General features: G+C 37.4%; 1 pseudogene; it reads right to left on the reverse strand.

Annotated features, from left to right (window-relative positions):
• Positions 1-16,171: 16,171 nt before the first annotated feature.
• LOC147398250 (BI1-like protein pseudogene) lies at positions 16,172-17,393 on the reverse strand (annotated as a pseudogene).
• Between the last annotated feature and the right edge of the window lie 420 nt (positions 17,394-17,813).

The following is a 17,813-nucleotide window of genomic DNA, read 5'->3' on the forward strand; positions in this document are numbered from 1 at the left end:
AAATAGAAACATGTTACATTCGATACGCAAAGGTTCTATTCCCTCAGATTTCGTGAAACTACTCCTTGTACCGTACTCCTTGCTTTGTTCTGTCTCCGGATCTGATTCCTGATCTCTGAGGTAAGGTATCTCCTTCTTGGATCTAGATGCTTTGAATTTATTATAGATTTTTGGGGTGTTTTTGAAAGGTTTCTAGGTATTTTTTAGGCTAAAATCGAAGTAGGGTGTTAGGTAAGGAGTTGGGGCTCCAAAATTAGGGTTTTGGGCAGGTTGTGGAGGCTTCTTCACCTACTTTTTCTAGGGTTTTTTCTTTGATACGAAAATAGGGTGTGGAGGCTCCTATTTATAAAGTTTTTTAGGAGAATTAGGGTTTGATTAGGGTTTCTTTTAGGATTTCAATTAGGGTTTAGACTTTGGTCTCATGAGATGGACTTAATCTTTAGGGTTTTAATTTAGGGTTTTGACTTTTAGTCTTATGAGATTGACTTGATTAGTTTAGATTAGGGTTTTTATTATAGTCTCATGAGATTGACTTGATTAGTTTAGATTAGGGTTTTGATTTAGGGTTTTGACTTTAGTCTTATGAGATTGACTTTAATATTTTGACTTTAGTCTTTCTTGGTTGACTTTTAATATCTTGACTTTAGTCTTACTTGATTGACTTTAATGTTTCAATTTACGTTATTTAATGATTTATTTATTAATTTTGAAAATTTTAATTATTAAAGTTGTAAAATTACCGTTTTACCCTTGAAGAGGATTTTTTACGTTTTAAGTCGTTTTTCAATGGTCCAGGATGTTTTGGAATCAGTTTTTCATAAGGAATTCAATGGGAATGTTGGTTTTTGTCATTTATGAAATTTTTTGTGTGAAATGGTCGTGAATTTTATGAGGGGTATTTTCGTAATTTTGTCAAATTCTGTGAAAATTAGCGAAATGATTTATTTGGTTTCAATTTGTTGTTTTATGTGTTTGAATGGGTTTTTCTAAGCGTAATGTAGGCTCTAGGGTTATTTTGATGTTAGGGGTATTTTGGTAATTTGGTCATTTTTAGTGATTTTTATCGTAAAACTTCTTTTTGGTTTGTAAGATGATGATTTCTATGTTCCTGGGATCGTATTTTCCTAGCGTAGCGTGGTTTCTAAGTTTTGTCAGTTCGAGATACCTCATCCGGATTTCTGAAACATATCTGGTAACAAAATAAAGCATTGGAATAAACATCCATCATTGGGAACCGTTGCGATCGGGTTGACGAGTTGATTAATCAGGAGAGTACAAAAATGGGGTGTCTACAAAAATAAAACAATTTAGAGGTTCTGTTGAGGAGCTAAGCTACCCATCGGTTTAAATATTAAGGAGGGGTGTCTCAAGTAAATTTTTTTTTTAATGGTCAAACCCACATGTTTTAAACCAAATTTTCTCTGTTTATTTCTTCTCTCCCAACGAAGTTCCTTCGTCCTCAACAAAGACCGACTGATCGGTTTGGCAAAGCCGATCGTCTTAGACCCTTTGTTCTAATCGATCCACGATCTTTCCCCCACGAACAGGATATCTGATTCTTCTTTTGGAAGCTTGGAATCGTCAACCAACTCGAGCGATGGTTTTGTCAGATTTTCTTTTTCGTTTTCATCTGTCAAAGAACTTCTGAAGTTTTCAATCGATGGAGAAACCTCGATTTGAAGCGAGAGAGGAAGATCCCAATCAGAAAAGGGCTGTTTTTTCGTTTCTTCTCTGTTCTCTTAAAGAGTTGACGTTGGGTTTCGAACTTGAATCGAAAACCCTTTGGTATTTCGTTTTCAACCAGCTTGTAACATGAAGATCTCACCATCATTAAATTGATTATGGATGAAGTCGCGGCTCATGGAGTCTGTGGGGACAATTTACACTTCGATCTTGAGCTAAACAAGCCGTTAATGGCAGCGGGTTATTGTAGTTAAGCTGGGTTGAAATCACGGGAAATCAGCGATAAACGAGGAATTTTAAATCGGCCAAACTGACTTCAAATCGATTGGATTGAGAAGCTCGATCATTCTTTGTTTTTAATTTTTTTGACGAACATGGTTGAAAATCGTTTGAGAAGATGGTACGAAGGTTAAATAAAATTTTTCGTTTTACTAAGGCCACACCCTTTTATTAACTTCGATGTTCAGTTATTATAGCTAAACAACGCCCTACCACATTGCCTCTGGTTTTATTTATTTTTTATTTTTTTTATTGCTTTGCTTGTTGTCATTTTAATGATTTTTCTAAAAAAAAATGTGTGTTCTTTTAAGTTTGTTTATAAAAATAAAAAAGGGAAATCGATTTGATTTTTAAAATGTCTCATTTTTTATTTTATTTTATTTTATTTTTTTTCTCTCTCAATTTGTTTAAAAATCATCATAATTTCTCATCTCGACGATTGTTATTTCATTCTTAATCCAATATCCTCGGAAATATCAATTCGGTTAGGGTCGTCTCAAAATTAACCTTGATTGGACCATACAATTTTTTGAGACTTGGAACTAGGGGCTTACTTCAATATTCAATTTAATTATTTATTTTTAATCGCAATTTAATTATTTATTTTTAATCGCCCTTCTAACATGCCATAATCTTGTTTGGAATACATGTTTGATGTTGATCATAATATTGATGTGAGGGAATGTGATCAGATTGGTATTTTAACATTCATGTGATTCGCGATGTAATGATTGGTTTGATTGAACCCATAGGCCCATTTGTTTGAAAAAGGCCCCGGGCACACCCCACCCTGTTTTGCACACACCATATGCACGTTTACTGTTTTACTCACTTACACGTCCCGATTGCCAACGTAGTACTAGTACGTGGTCGGTCCCCTCGTGGGATGCCAAACCATTTATGAAAGCTACAACTCTTGACTCGTACCCGTAGGTATAAAAGATAATCTAAGTATATCAATTGTACTTCTTGGTCAAAACTGGTGCCTAAGCAAGATATTGCCCCGCTGTACCCTACTGTACGAGGGGGATAGACTATGTTTATTCTAGACGAGAGGTATTTAAGTGGGCCCTTGCTCAGCATTGTGCGCCACCTCTCAACTAGAGATCAAACTGACTATTTTTGACTTCAGAGAAGTGAATTGAGGTTTTAGATTATCACCTATACGGTATATCAAACCAAGTCACCACGTATCGAAAGGTATATAGGTGTGCTTGGGCAAGGGTGGCCAGATAAAAATGCATTGCACGTAGTAAGCTTAGAGTCTAGAAACCTTCCCAGTAGGTCACGACTCGAACTTATCGTGGGTGTTCCCGGGTTGTTTATTGAATGGAGCCTGTTGAATGTATGTGAGTGATGTGAATGGTGAGATCAGAGTGTATGATTGTCCTCAAGGATCAAAAGTGTTGTTTTTGAAAATTAAAATGGGTGCATTGACCCAATAAAAAATCCATCTCTTGCAAATGACCCAACCCAACTCGATCTAACAATCCTGATGGACCGGGCCATTTAAATCGAAATGAAAATCAAATTTTCAAAGAAGAAAAAGAAAATATTTTCCAGAAAAGAAAGTTTTCCAAAAAAAAAGTATTCTCTAGAAAAAATGTTTCCAAGAAAAAATATTTTTCATAAAATATTTTCCATAAGAACAAGATTTTCCAGAAGAAAATAAAAATATTGATATTTTACATGGACCATTGGAAGAGTACTAAAATACCCTTTTGTGTAAAATCAGGATGCTAGTCGCAGGCGACAACCCAATCGATCAGTTAGTCAAAACAACCGTCATAGGAATGCACCCTGTAGAGAAGATCAATTTTGGGAGATTCATGTTGAAGAGTGCTCTCTACTTCCACGAATTTGAGATAGACTGGAACCTCTTACACGCTATGGCTAAGCAATATAACCCCTACCTCCACATATTCCATATGGGGTATATGCATTTATGCCCTATTCACGAGGATTATTGTTGCATCATGAGGATATCCACTTCAGGACCTCTAGTCAGGCCCTCATTGAAGACCGGATATTCTGGTGAACTCGCCATAGGACTAAACATTTCCAAGGAAGAAGCCAAGGTCTTAGCCCATGACGGGAGATTGAACTTAGTACCTTTATTGGGCCCGCATCGCTCCCGTAGTCACCCTATCAATGTAAAACTCGAAGCCTGGCGAGCCACTAGAGATTATCGATTGTGCCTAGGAATCCTAGCCCAATACATACTGACCTCCAATAGTGATGGCCAAACTATCCTTGAGTTCTTCATAGATATAGCCTTTTAACTCTCAAGGAAAGCCAACCCGGTACCTCTCATCCTAGCTGAAATTTTCTCAGGTTTAGATGCCATAAAAAATGGTGAGCGAGAAAGCTTCAAAGGAAGCCCCTACTTACTCTATATGTGGCTTTGTGACCGTTTCAAAATCGTAGAGGTTCCATCAAACCTCGAATATGGGCCAGAATACTTTTCCAAGAGAAACCTGTAAATGCGTCACAACTCAGTCAAAGCTTGGAGCAAATGGTTAGACTCTCGCCTCGCCTGTCATATCGATTTTAGGGGCCCTTGGTAGATGACTGATCCCCCTGTTCTAGGAACCAAAGGATCCTACTATGTCCGTCTGATTAGTTTAGAAGAAACATCTTTTTACCATCCTAATCTGATCCCAGAACAGTACGATGTACCTACAGAGTTATCCTTACCTCAGCACAAAGCTTTCTTTTCCCCCGAGCCTTTGACTGAAAAGTTAATACACCTCATTGAGAAAGCTTGGAATAAGCGCACCTTAGGATATCCAGACGGACCAGCGGAATTCAAAGAGCCAGTTGTTAGAGCCAAGAGGGTTAAGCCTGACAGCAATCCTGATGACGATCAAGATAGAGCCAAGCGTCCATGTAAAAATAGTTCAAATCAAATTTGTTGAAAGATGTTTTAATAAGAACATATTGTTTGTCAATCATTTTCAATAAAACTATATTTCTTTTTGAATAAATATTTATTTTTTTTTCGAATACTCATTGTGTGAATTGATTAATTAATGGATTGGTGCACAAACCTCAATAAAATGATTCTCTAAAATGTTATCAAGGGGGTAATACTGAAATTGACTAAATCTACATTTGATGGGGTCATATAGGATTATCATTGCGCCCAAACTCAAGCGCCCACCTCCTAGTTGGAGTCGTAAGTCCAGTCGGTTAGAAAGAACCACAGTACCAAGTCAACAAGTAGAGATGGCTTTAGAATCTGAGCTCACAGAGATCGGTAAGATCTTGGCAGCCTTTGCCAATGATATCAACAATGTAAAAGGCAAAGTGAAAATGTTAGAACAGACCTCGGAATCGACGGGTAATCCTCTAGATGACTCGAAAGGGAAAAAGGTAGAAGAGAAACGTCCATGTGAAGTCTTCGAACTCGACGGAGACGAAGAATATGTTGATGAAAATTCGGTGTTGTCTAACAGAATGTCTCAACTAGAGTCAGCTACGAAGAGTATAAAGGGTATTGATGAAATTGCAGCAGGCATTAAAGCTCTGAACCACATCCCTAGAATCCATTTGCCAGAGAAATTTGTGATGCCTGAAATGGACAAGTTCAGTGGGACATGGTGTGCGAAAACACATCTTAAGGTGTATGTTACCAACATGCGCACTATGGGGCTCAGTGACGAACATATGACATTATTGTTCCAAAGGACTTTATCAGGATCAGCACTACGTTGGCTAATATCTCAAGATCTAGTTACTGTGGGTACATGGGAGAACATGTCAAAGGCCTTCTGGCATCAGTATAAATACAGTACTGAGATTGAGACTTCAAGAAGGGATTTGAAAGTAACTAAACAGAAAAATGGGGAAACATTCACTGATTTTATTGGTCGTTGGAGGGCCAAGGCTACTCAAATGTGGGATAGACCTTCGGAGAAGGAACAAGTAGCGATTATCCTAAAGAACCTTTCTCAAGGATATGCTCAGCACCTAGTGGCCCAATACCTCCCTACTTTTGAATCCTTGCTACAAGTCGGAAGCCAACTCGAGGATGCATTTGCCTCTAGGATTCTTTCCAACCCCTCAGATAACAAGTCTAAGAAATCATATGTTCCCAAACCCAATATCAACCATACTTACATCGCCAATATCTCCGTTACCCCAGTTCAACCCCCGGCCCGGGCTAATAACCACGGTCACCCGAGTCAACCTCGAACTTTGTGTTAATTTACTAATTTAGGGATGACCCTTACCGTAGCTTTGCAAAAACTGTTAAAAAAAGGGTTGCTTATCCCGATTCAACCTCGACCTTTTTCGAATCCCTTGCCAGCCGGACACAACCCCAACTTATTCTACGAATTTCATCAAAATCTTGACCATCACACGGATCGATGTATCACCTTGCGCCATGCCATTCAAAACCTCATTGATAAAAAAAGATCACAATCCCTAGCCCACCAAATGTCACTACTAATCCACTACCTACCTATCAACTTCCACCAACCCTGAACATGGTTTCTCACACCCAATTCCTATTTAATGTTTCTCTCATCCATCCAATCCAAGTTAAACCTCCTAGTTACCCCCTTGTCGGGATAGCCTTCACTGATGAGGTTTTCACTACGAACTATGAACAATTTAATTTAACTTTGGATGATACATATTGTTTATCTCCGTCCTGTTACGATAGCCCCGCATTCACTAGTTACCTGTTGGCTCAAATGAATCTGAAAAACCCTGTACCTTTGATAGACGAAGATCCATACTTGTTGACTGAAGAAGATGAGCCTTTTTCCCTTTCCTGTGATGAAGTTAGACATATGACTTGAGGGGGAAGAATTTTTAAGCCACAAGAACTCTGTGTTGATAATCCCGCAGCCCTGACAAGAAAAGAAGGAGAAGATCTTGAAAACGCCCTCGATCCGCGGGGTGCGCGAATCCACTTTTGACCCTTGAGGTTTGGGAGTCACCACCTAGTTATTGTGGTCTAGGAACCAAACTGACTCTAAAATGGATAAAAACTAATCTAATACAGAAAATCTGAATCCGGGGATCATGTTACGGGGTTGGAAGGTATTAGGCACCAACCTCGCCCGACCATTGCTGGTCTCTACTTATCCCAAATAAATCTACATCGCTAACGACAACATAGATTAAAAAATAATAAAAAAAAAGCTTACCTTCGATTTGCAAAAGTGCTATTCCCTCAGATCTGGTGAAAACGGCTCTTTGTACCGTATTCCTTACTTCGTTCTATCTCCGGATCTGATTTCTGATCTCCGAGGTAAGGTATCTCCTTCTTGGATCTGGGTGCTTCGAATTTGTTGTAGATTTTTGGGATGTTTTTTAGAGGTTTTTGGGTGTTTTTTAGGATAAAATCAGAGCATGGGTGTTAGGTAAGGAGTTGAGGCTCCAAAATTAGGATTTTGGAGAGGTTGTGGAGGTTTCTTCACCTACTTTTCCTAGGGTTTTTTCTTTTATACGAAAATAGGGTGTGGAGGCTCCTATTTATAAAGTTTTTAGAAGCATTAGGGTTTGATTAGGGTTTCTTTTAGAGTTTTAATTAGGGTTTTGACTTTGGTCTCATGAGATGGACTTAGTCTTTAGGGCTTTGACTTAGGGTTTTGACTTTAGTCTTATGAGATTGACTTGATTAGTTTAGATTAGGGTTTTAATTTAGGGTCTTGACTTTAGTCTTATGAGATTGACTTGATTAATTTAGATTAGGATTTTGATTTAGGGTTTTGACTTTAGTCTTATGAGATTGACTTTAGTCTCATTTGATTGACTTTAATATCTTGAATTTAGTCTTGCTTGATTGACTTTAAATTTTTGGAGAACCCCTTTCTATTATATCTTTAATTCTTTGGACCCCCAAATGGAAGGGTCCTTAAAGAAATATCTCACGAACCCTCAACAATTTTTCATGAGAGTCCGATTGATCGATTTCTTTGGTTCAAAATTTCAAATTAATTTCATTAATATTTCACTTTAATTATTTAATGTTTTATTTATTAATTTCAAAATTTTTAATTATGAAAATTGTGAAATTACCGCTTTGCCCCCGGAGAGGACTTTTCACGTTTTAAGTCGATTTTTAATGTTCTAAGATGTTTTAGAATCGATTTTTCATAAGGAATTCAATGGAAATATTAGTTTGTATCATTTATGAAATTTTTATGTGAAATGATCATGAACTTTATGAGGGGCATTTTCGTAATTTTATCGAATTTTGTGAAAATTGGTAAAATGATTTATTTGGTTTCGATTTATTGTTTTATGTGTTCGAAAGAGTTTTCCTAAATGTAACGTAAGCTCTAGGGTTATTTTGAGGTTAGGGGTATTTTGGTAATTTGGTCAATTTTTAGTGATTTTTATCGTGAAACTTCTTTTTGGTCTGCAAGATGATGATTACTATGTTTCTGGGGTCGTATTTTCCTAGCGTAGCATGGTTTCTAAGGTTTTGTCAATTCGAGATACCTCATCTGGATTTCTGAAACACATCTGGTAACAAAATAAAGCAATGGAATACACATCCATCATTGAGAACCTTTGCGATCGGGTTGACGACTTGATTAATCAGACGGATGCAAAAATGGAGTGTCTACAGATGCCCCTCTTTGGCAGAGGGTTGAAGCAAACTAAATAGCAAATCTATTTATGTAGATAGTGCGATATCTGAATGCCAAAGCTAGTGACAGTTCATTTTGCAGCCTGATTTAGCAATTCGTCGGGGTATTCGGATCCTTGAGGGTAAAACTCTCCCCGAACTACAAAAATGTCAGGTCCTTGAGCGCGAGCTCTCACTGGCAGTGTCAGATCCTTGAATTTTAGAAAATTCTCCTTGACTGATGTAACAACTATGCAAGTGTGTGGGCTCAAAATCTGAGATAGATTTCAAAGAGTTTGAGTTGGAAATGAGTCAAATCTGAGCATAAAATGAATATAAATTGAGCATCGACTAAGCATAATTCTGAGAAAACCCTAGGTGGTAACTGAGCAAAATCAAAGTTAACCCTTGGCGGTAAGTGAGAAAAATCTAAGATAACCCTTGGTGGCAACTGAGTAAAATTCGAGATAGCCCTCGGCGGCAACTAGCTGAGTGTAATCCGAGCAAACCCTCGGTGGCATCTGGCTGAGCATAATCCGAGCAAACTCTCGGCGGCAACTGGCTGAGCAAAATCGAAGATAACCCTTGGCGGCAACTGAGCAAAATTCGAGATAACCCTCAGCGGCAACTGGCTGAGCATAATCCGAGCAAACCCTCGGTGGCATCTGGTTGAGCGAAATCCAAGATAACCCTTGGTGGCAACTGAGCAAAATCTGAGATAACCCTCGGCGGCGATTGGTTGAGCATAATCCGAGCAAACCCTCGGCGGCAACTGGCTGAGCATAATCCGAGCAAACCCTCGGCGGCAACTGGGTGAGCAAAATCCGAGCAAACCCTCGGTGGCAACTGAGCAAAATTCGAGATAACCCTTGGCGGCAACTGGCTTAGCATAATCCGAGCAAACCCTTGGTGGCAACTGGCTGAGCAAAATCCAAGATAACCCTTGGCGGTAACTGAGCAAAATCTGAGATAACCCTCGGCGGCAACTGGCTGAGCATAATCCGAGCAAACCCTCGACAGCAACTGGCTGAGCAAAATCCAAGATAACCCTTGGCGGTAACTGACCAAAATCTGAGATAACCCTTGGCGACAACTAAGCAAAATCCGAGATAACCCTCGGCGGCAACTGGCTGAGCATAATCCGAGCAAACCCTCGGCGGTAACTGGCTGAGCAAAATCCAAAATAACCCTTGGCGGCAACTGAGCAAAATCCGAGATAACCCTCGGCGGCAACTGGTTGAGCATAATCCGAGTAAACCCTTGGCGGCAACTGGTTGAGCATAATCCGAGCAAACCCTCGGCGGCAACTGGCTGAGCAAAATCCAAGATAACCCTTGGCGGTAACTGAGCAAAATCCGAGATAACCCTCGACGACAACTGGCTGAGCATATTCCGAGCAAACCCTCGGCGGCAACTGGCTGAGCAAAATCCAAGATAACCTTTGGTAACAACTGAGCAAAATCCGAGATAACCCTCGGCGGCAACTGGCTGAGTAAAATTCGAGCAAACCCTAGGTGGCAACAGGCTGAGCAAAATCCAAGATAACCCTTGGCGGCAACTGAACAAAATCCAAGTTAACCCTTGGCGACAACTGAGCAAAATCCAAGTTAACCCTTGGCGGCATTTGAGCAAAATGAATAAATCTAGGAAAGAGTGGATGATTCTAAGAAAGAATGAATAACTTGGGAAAGAGAAAGTAAGGAAAAGAAAGATGAATCTGGGAATGAACAGATCTGAGAAATAATGATGAATTTGGAAAGGAATGATTGAATCTAGGAATGAATAAATCTGATAAATCATTACTGAATTTGGAAAGAATCATGGAAATAATTAATGAATCTGAGAATAAATCTGGGAAATAAATTCTGAGTAGAATAAAACTTAAAGGTTGAGAAAATCTCTGGGGAAAGATCTGAGTTATCAACAAATTTTGCGATATTTTTATCCCAAAAAAAATTGAATAAACACTAATGGAAAGAAAGTTTAAAAAGAAAAACCTTGAAAACTTCTGTTCAAAACATATTTGGCATCTCATTCTCTTTAGGCACATGTTCCAAAATGATCTTTAAATCAGAATTTCTTTCTTCTTAATAAACCTGATTTGACAATATCTGGATTTATTGAGATGGTTAATTTTTATTAGGTCAAGATTGCTCAACAGACAATTTGAACACATGAAACATAACAAGAACTTCTACGACTGAGATAAAAAAATGCCTTTATTTAAAGATGACAAAGAATAGACGAACATGCTTGACTCAAGTGACCTCATCCTTTGAAATTCTGAGACTCTTAAGAGCATCATATGTGCAACTTTGAATATTATTTGAAAAACTCAAAATTTGATGAACATTGAAAGTTTGAATTTTTCTTTCGAAGTTTAAAATTAATCTGTCTTTCTCCCTTTCAGATCATTTAATCTAATGAACATTCCTTCGAAAATCAAAGATGATTTCGATGTCTTCTGAGTTTTTATCCTTCGTCTAATCTTTCTACTGCGGCATAAGCCTTGCAGGAAGTTTCGTAGATTCTCCTCTCGGATTCTTCTTTGATGGTGCATTAACTTTTGTCAGAATTGTCCTTTTGGATTTTCAATTTAGTAGGTTAGGAATTTTATTTCTTATATGCTCTTCTTTTTGCTTAGATCGTCCTTTCGGATTTTCAATCTAACGAGTTTGCTCTGACTTTTGCCTAGATCGTCTTTTCAGATTTTCGATCTAGCGAGCTTTTTTTTTTCTTGGCTCTGATTATTGCCAAAGTTGTCCTTTCAGATTTTCAAACTTGTGAGCTTGCCTTAGTTTTTTCCTAAGTCGCCCTTTTCGGGTTTTCAACTTAGCAGGCTTTTATTTTTCTTCATTAAGAGATCCTTATTAGCGACAGCACGAACTTTCCTTGACCATTTTACATAATACCTAGGAGGACTTTTTAGGTGGGCTTAGGAGGGTTTAGAAAGAAATGATATATGGTTCAAAATCCCAAAAAAAATGCCCCTAGTCTAATGTACTCTCCATTTCTAAGTATCTTTTTTCTTTGATTTTTTTATTTAAAAAAAATGCCCCTAGTTTGGCATTCTTGACTTTGGATGAAAAAAAAATACTTCATTATTTATTCATTTTTTCTAGGAGTAGAAATCCTTATTTTTTTTTTGAACCGGGCCTGAAGTAACTTCTCAGGTTGCCTACGTACCCCAATTTAGTTTGGGACTAGGTGTAAACGTAGTTCGAAATACCCTCCCCTAGGTTGGTTGGTTGGTGTGGTTTAGAAAAAAAAAAGGATTATCTTTTCATATTGGATAGAGGGGCTAGCGAAGGAATATATATATATATATATTTTAAAAAGGTGAGATTGGGAAAAGCGTATCAATCAAAGAAAGGCCTCCTTAAATGGGATATCACATAATTTGATTGAGGTTAGTTAATGCTTTGCCTTGTACGGTCTTTTTGATGATAACTGATCTGCCTTAGTTGGGCTCGAACTTCTGAACAAGTGATTTTATTTTTAACATTAAGTACTTGAGCTGGTCTTCTCTTATAGTGTTGATTCTGGTTCTTAGAGATAGTACTTTTTCTAAAGAAAATTTTTTGCCCCTTACTTGATGTCTACTTTTTGGCATCCATTATATAATGTTCATTTCCTTAACACCCAGGATAGTAAATTCTGAACGCTGTGATCTTGAAGTGTTTAATCCAATTTGATAGATTACTTTGAGTATTTGAACTCATTGGTGATATTTGATTCTTTGAGTGTAATTCATGCTCCAAATTTTCTTGACCATGACTCCCTCGAGATGCGATGTATCTTCGAAGTGTCAGAATAACCTCCGATTCTAGATATATATGTTGTGCCCATGTCATCAGACCAAAGATTCATTGTTGAAAAATATTAATGTTCACATTAGGCGTATCCTCATAAGATCATGCGAAAACATCTCTGAACTCCTTAAGTAAGTCCATTATTTTCTCATGTTCCTCTAGGGATTGGCAATTTTGATTCGCACTTCTCAAGAATTATCCTTAGATTCAATTTTTAATCAAATTCATTTTCAAAATTTGAAGACTTGTTGCACACATGATAATCGAAAGAATCTTTTTATTTCATTGGAATAAAAGGATTTCATTATTAACCTAGAACAATGACTCTTGTAAAAAGAAATATTCTTTGAAACTTGACACTACGAGACAAAAAATAATGGAAAGACTAGGACAACTAAATGGTATTTTATCCAGCAGACTCAACATTTCACTTAAAGGTTATCTTCCTTGCGTCGATGAGGTCTTGAATAGCATGGCGGAGAGATATACATTTGTCGGTGTAATGACTTGTAACCTGGTGAAACTCGCAGAACTGGTGACTTTCGTCATTACTTTGAGAGGCATTGGGTACGGATTTAGGCTGTAATAGTCCTTTCTTTATTAACATCCTCAAGGCACTACTTAAAGTCATCCCAAGATTATCCAACTTTCTTCTAGGCTTGGATTGTTTAATAACATTAACTGTCGATTGTGTTGGATTTGAGTTAGCGACCTTCAGACTAAAATGCTTCGTAAACTCTTCCATGATTTCTTCCCAAGTATGAAGTCGAGACTGTATTAACAATATCAATCATTTAAGAGCGGGTCCTTTGAGAGTGGTGCAAAATAATTGTGCCATTTGTTCACTTCCTAAACCTCGAAGATGCATGTCCCTAACATATGAGCATAGGTGAGTTCTTGGACAGGAAGTTTCGTCGTATTTAGGCATGCTTAGTAATTCATATTTTTTTGAAGTATTGATTCTAGTCGTTGAATCCCCTCTATCTTTGTCTTCGTTATCTTGGCATGCCCCCATCGGATGGCATTGCCAAGCATGATTCATCTGGTTCACAAAATGTTGCATGATTTGACGTAGATTAACCGTGTTGAAGTTTGATAATCCTTCGGAAACAAATTAGAGATCACGATCAACAAGGGCAAAGGATTTGACCAAATAATAGAGACTATACTTAGGTAGCAATTTATATAACTTGACAGAATGACAGGGGTAAAGAAACAAAATAGGATGATGTAGAATGTCTTAGAGCAATTTCGACCAAATAAAATATTTCTTTTTTATTAAATCCGGATGCATCCTTTATCATTACCAGGTTTATCAAAATAAGAAATTAATATAATGACCTACAGTCCGATGGGTAAAGTGATGTGATCAATTTAATTCATTTGATCATATGCAAGCATAATGAAATAATAAGAACCTGTTGATTTGAAACTACACATCCAATCAAGTTGTTAGTTCTATTTAGACCAATCTAACGGAATGGACTAAATTAGACTTTTCTTTGCTTGTAATCAATTGATCCATTTGATCATGTAAAAGTTGATCAAAAAGCTTATTTCAAATAGGTTAATCGATTAGCTACGAACTAACTAGATCCATAGGTATTTTAGTACGTTTTCAAAGTTCATGTAAAATATCTTTATTTTCCTTTATAAAATATTTTTCTTTCGAAAAATCTTGTTCTTATGGAAAATATTTTTTGGAAAATATTTTTTCTTGGAAAACATTTTTTCTAGAGACACTTCTTTTGAAAAACACTTTTTCTGAAAAATACTTTCCTTTTGTAAATCATTTTTTTTCTTTGAAAATGGGTTGAAACCTGAATTTAGAAAATAATTTGATTTTGCTTTAAATGACCCGGCCCATCATGATTGTTGGATCGAGATGAACTAGCCATTATTGCAAAAGAATGGATTATTTATTGGGTCGGTGCATCCATTTTAATTTCTAAAAATAAAATTTTTGATCATTGAGAACAATCATGCACTCTGATCTCATCATTCATATCATTTACATACATCAATCATAAGGTCCTATTCAATGAACAACCCGGGAATACCCACAATAAGTTCGAGTCATGACCTACAGGGAAGGTTTCTAGACTCTAAGCTTACTACGTGCAATGCATTTTTATCTGGCCACCCTTGCCCAAATACACCTATATACCTCTCGATACGTGGTGACTTGGTTTGATATACCGTATAGGTGATAATCTAAAACCTCAACTCATTTCTCTGAAGCCAAAAATAGCCAGTTTGATCTCCAGTTGAGAGGTGGCGCACAATGCTGAGCAAGGGCCCACTTAAATACCTCTCGTCTAGAATAGACGTAGTCTATCCCCCTCGTACAGTAGGGTACAACGGGGCAAGATCTCGCTTAGGCACCAGTTTTGACCAAGAAGTGTAATCGATATACTTAGATTATCTTTTATATACCTACGGGTATGAGTCAAGAGTTGTAGCTTTCATAAATGATTTGGCATCCCACAAGGGGACCGACCACGTACTAGTACTACGTTGGCAATCGGGACATGTGACTGTGTGGCTCACAATAGGTCTGAGGCTCAGGTCACTACAACCTGGGTGCATCAATATACTTCTCAGAATCACCTGATCAGACGATATTAATACCCCAGTTTGATATACCCTAAGGTACGTGACTGGAGTTGTGATTTTCATGAATGACTTCGCATCTCCGAAGAGATCGGGCCACGCACTAGTGCCACGTTGGCTATATGGGACATGTAAGTGGGTAAAATGCTAAACGTGCATGTGGTGTGTGCAAAACAGGGTGGGGTATGCCCGGGGCTTTTTCAAACACATGGGTCCATGAGTCCATATCAAACCAATCAACATTGATATCATAGAGATAATAATCAAGACAATGCACAAATCCATCATACCAGGACCAAAATAAACCCATCAAACATATACTCCAATCGATATCATAGCACGCTAAATAGGCAATAAATCATGAAGACTGGCAATCAGATTTGATTGTTGAAGCAAACATGTAATTTAGTCTGAATATATATTTGCTATTTTTATACAGTCCAATCAAGGGTTATTTTGGTGACCCTAAATAAATTGAGATTTCACCAAACACTGAATTGAGGATAGAACGATCATTATAAGGATTGATGTACTTTTTTGTTTTTTTTTTTTTAAACAAATTGAATTTTTTTTTTGCCACGTGGAGAGGTCCACAACAAATTACCTAAGAAACTTTGGGAAAAGAAATTGGCTAGCTTGACTAATCCAATAAGATTTCAAAATTACTAAAGGTCATTATGCCACGTGGTTCATCATGTGGGCAATCCAACAATATCACAACCTTATAGATTTCGATGGAAATGTTTAGATTCGAAAATAAAATTCACATTGTTTTTTTTTTAAACTTGGATCCAAGGAACGGCCATGAAATCAAATTTAAAATGAAAATCAATTTTTAAGAATTTCTTTGAAAATATATATATATTTAAAATTTTTTAGAATTTCATTAGTCATAAACACATGGCATTGGATCATTTTTTCGGGTGCCACGTGACAAAGTCAATGACTCTTAGTAAGAAAGTAAATCTTACTTAGTTAGTAAGACTAGCCCCACTCTTGCTGTCTTTTCAAATTAAAAAATAAATAAATAAATAAATAAATTTATAAAACAGTGAGTTTATGTGAAACAAGTATGCCAAAATATAAATTTTAAAATAAAACAAGGTGGGACCCGGCATTATTGGTAAAACAAAAACTTCTCTTTTTTTACTTGCTGCCAGCACACACATTAAAAAAATCCCATACCCTTCCTTCTTCTACAAATTCTTTGATGGTGTCATGGTGGTCACTTCCAACCTCAGGTGGTGAAAGCTTGCCCAATAAACGATATTTATGTTCAAGCTAACGCCTGAAAGCATTGAGAACATCAGGGATGACCGTCCTCTTAGTTTTGTTATAAGGTGGGACCTGAGTCAGTGCTAATTGACTTGCATACCCCTCAACACCCGCAAGATGGATCGAGGAACAAGTTGAGAATGTCTAGATAGAAAACGACAGATGCCCATATGTACTCATCATATGTGAAGTGCTTAATCAGGTTGTCTGTGTTGTAAACAAAATATGCTGAGAAAATCAAGGCACCAAGAACACCAAAAGATGGCAACTGACGTGGGTCCGAGTGGGAAAAAACATTTGAATAAAACTAGTAAGGATGAGAATAATGAGATTGATAACAAGATAGGTCCAAGATAGCTAAAGTCCTTGCCCTTCTTTGAAGCCCAGAAAGTGTATCTAGTCAGGGAAAAGACCACGGCTGATGTTAGAATCAATGCTTCAAGTACTATTATTTGGTGTTTGCACAAGCAATGCCAACAGTAACGCTCAAGCATGCAGTGAAGAGTCTAAGTAATATGAAGTTCGATGGATGTTTTTGATGATAAATATACAATGGCCACATCAAAATCAAGGGCAAGATCGCAAAGAGCAACAAGAGTCCAGAGTTTCCCCTGAAAAGATTGTTGAGAGGAGATTACAAGATCGTCGCAGAGGAGATGATTGTCGTGAGAAGGATCTACGTAGAGAGGATACCGTACACCTTCCTAATAAAACCCCATCGAAGCTCGTTCTCTCCATAACTCAAGCCTGGGTACAGAGTCCCATCCTCTAAGTCTCCTTTGCTTACACTCGTGAATCCGCACATCTTCTTTCTCTTTCTCTCAATTTAACAACCCAGAACGTTCAACAGTATTCCCACAATTCGATTAAAAGGGAAGATTGAAAGAGTGGGTTTGAGTTCGTTGATTCAAACCGAAAAAACCAACGCAGATTTTTTTTTTTAACTCAAAGATTTTGGGTTTTATTTTCACTCTCCTTTTAAAACATATTTTTTTTTTATGATTGAGAGAACCCACCCTTTCACCTTGAATCAAGGATTTATACTGATCTGAACCAACACACTATGCGATTTTCTTCGACAAAAGAAAGGGCGATTCTCATTTAAAATTGTCCTAGATCGAATAGATTTCAAAGGGCTCCTAAATCTTTCAAAGAAAACGAAGAGAGGAGAGAGAGAGAGAGAGACGTTCTCTCTCTTTCTTTGCTGTTTTCTTTGTTAAAACCCACTTGGGGGAGAAGATAATAAAAGAAAAAATAAAAAAGATCTAATAGCACACCACCTTTAAGGGTTCGGCAATTAAAAACAGGTTTCTATTAGGGGCACACCACCCTGAAAAACATGGGTTGCCATCGGCAGAAACTCAAAAAAAAACCACCTTCTTTTCCTTTATTATTTCTTTTACTTGCTTGCTGTCACACGCACACATGTCATAAAAAAAAATCTTTTTAAAAAAAATGTAGTACTGCCAAAAATAGTTTGACACCCCTAAATTTTTTTTTCAAAATACAACTCGACACTTAGAAGAAAGAAAAAAAAAATTAATAATAATGAAAACTTT

Source organism: Akebia trifoliata, chromosome 7, assembly GCF_017979445.1.
Source record: "Akebia trifoliata isolate Shusen 1 chromosome 7, ASM1797944v1, whole genome shotgun sequence".
Classification (NCBI taxonomy): Eukaryota; Viridiplantae; Streptophyta; class Magnoliopsida; order Ranunculales; family Lardizabalaceae; genus Akebia; species Akebia trifoliata.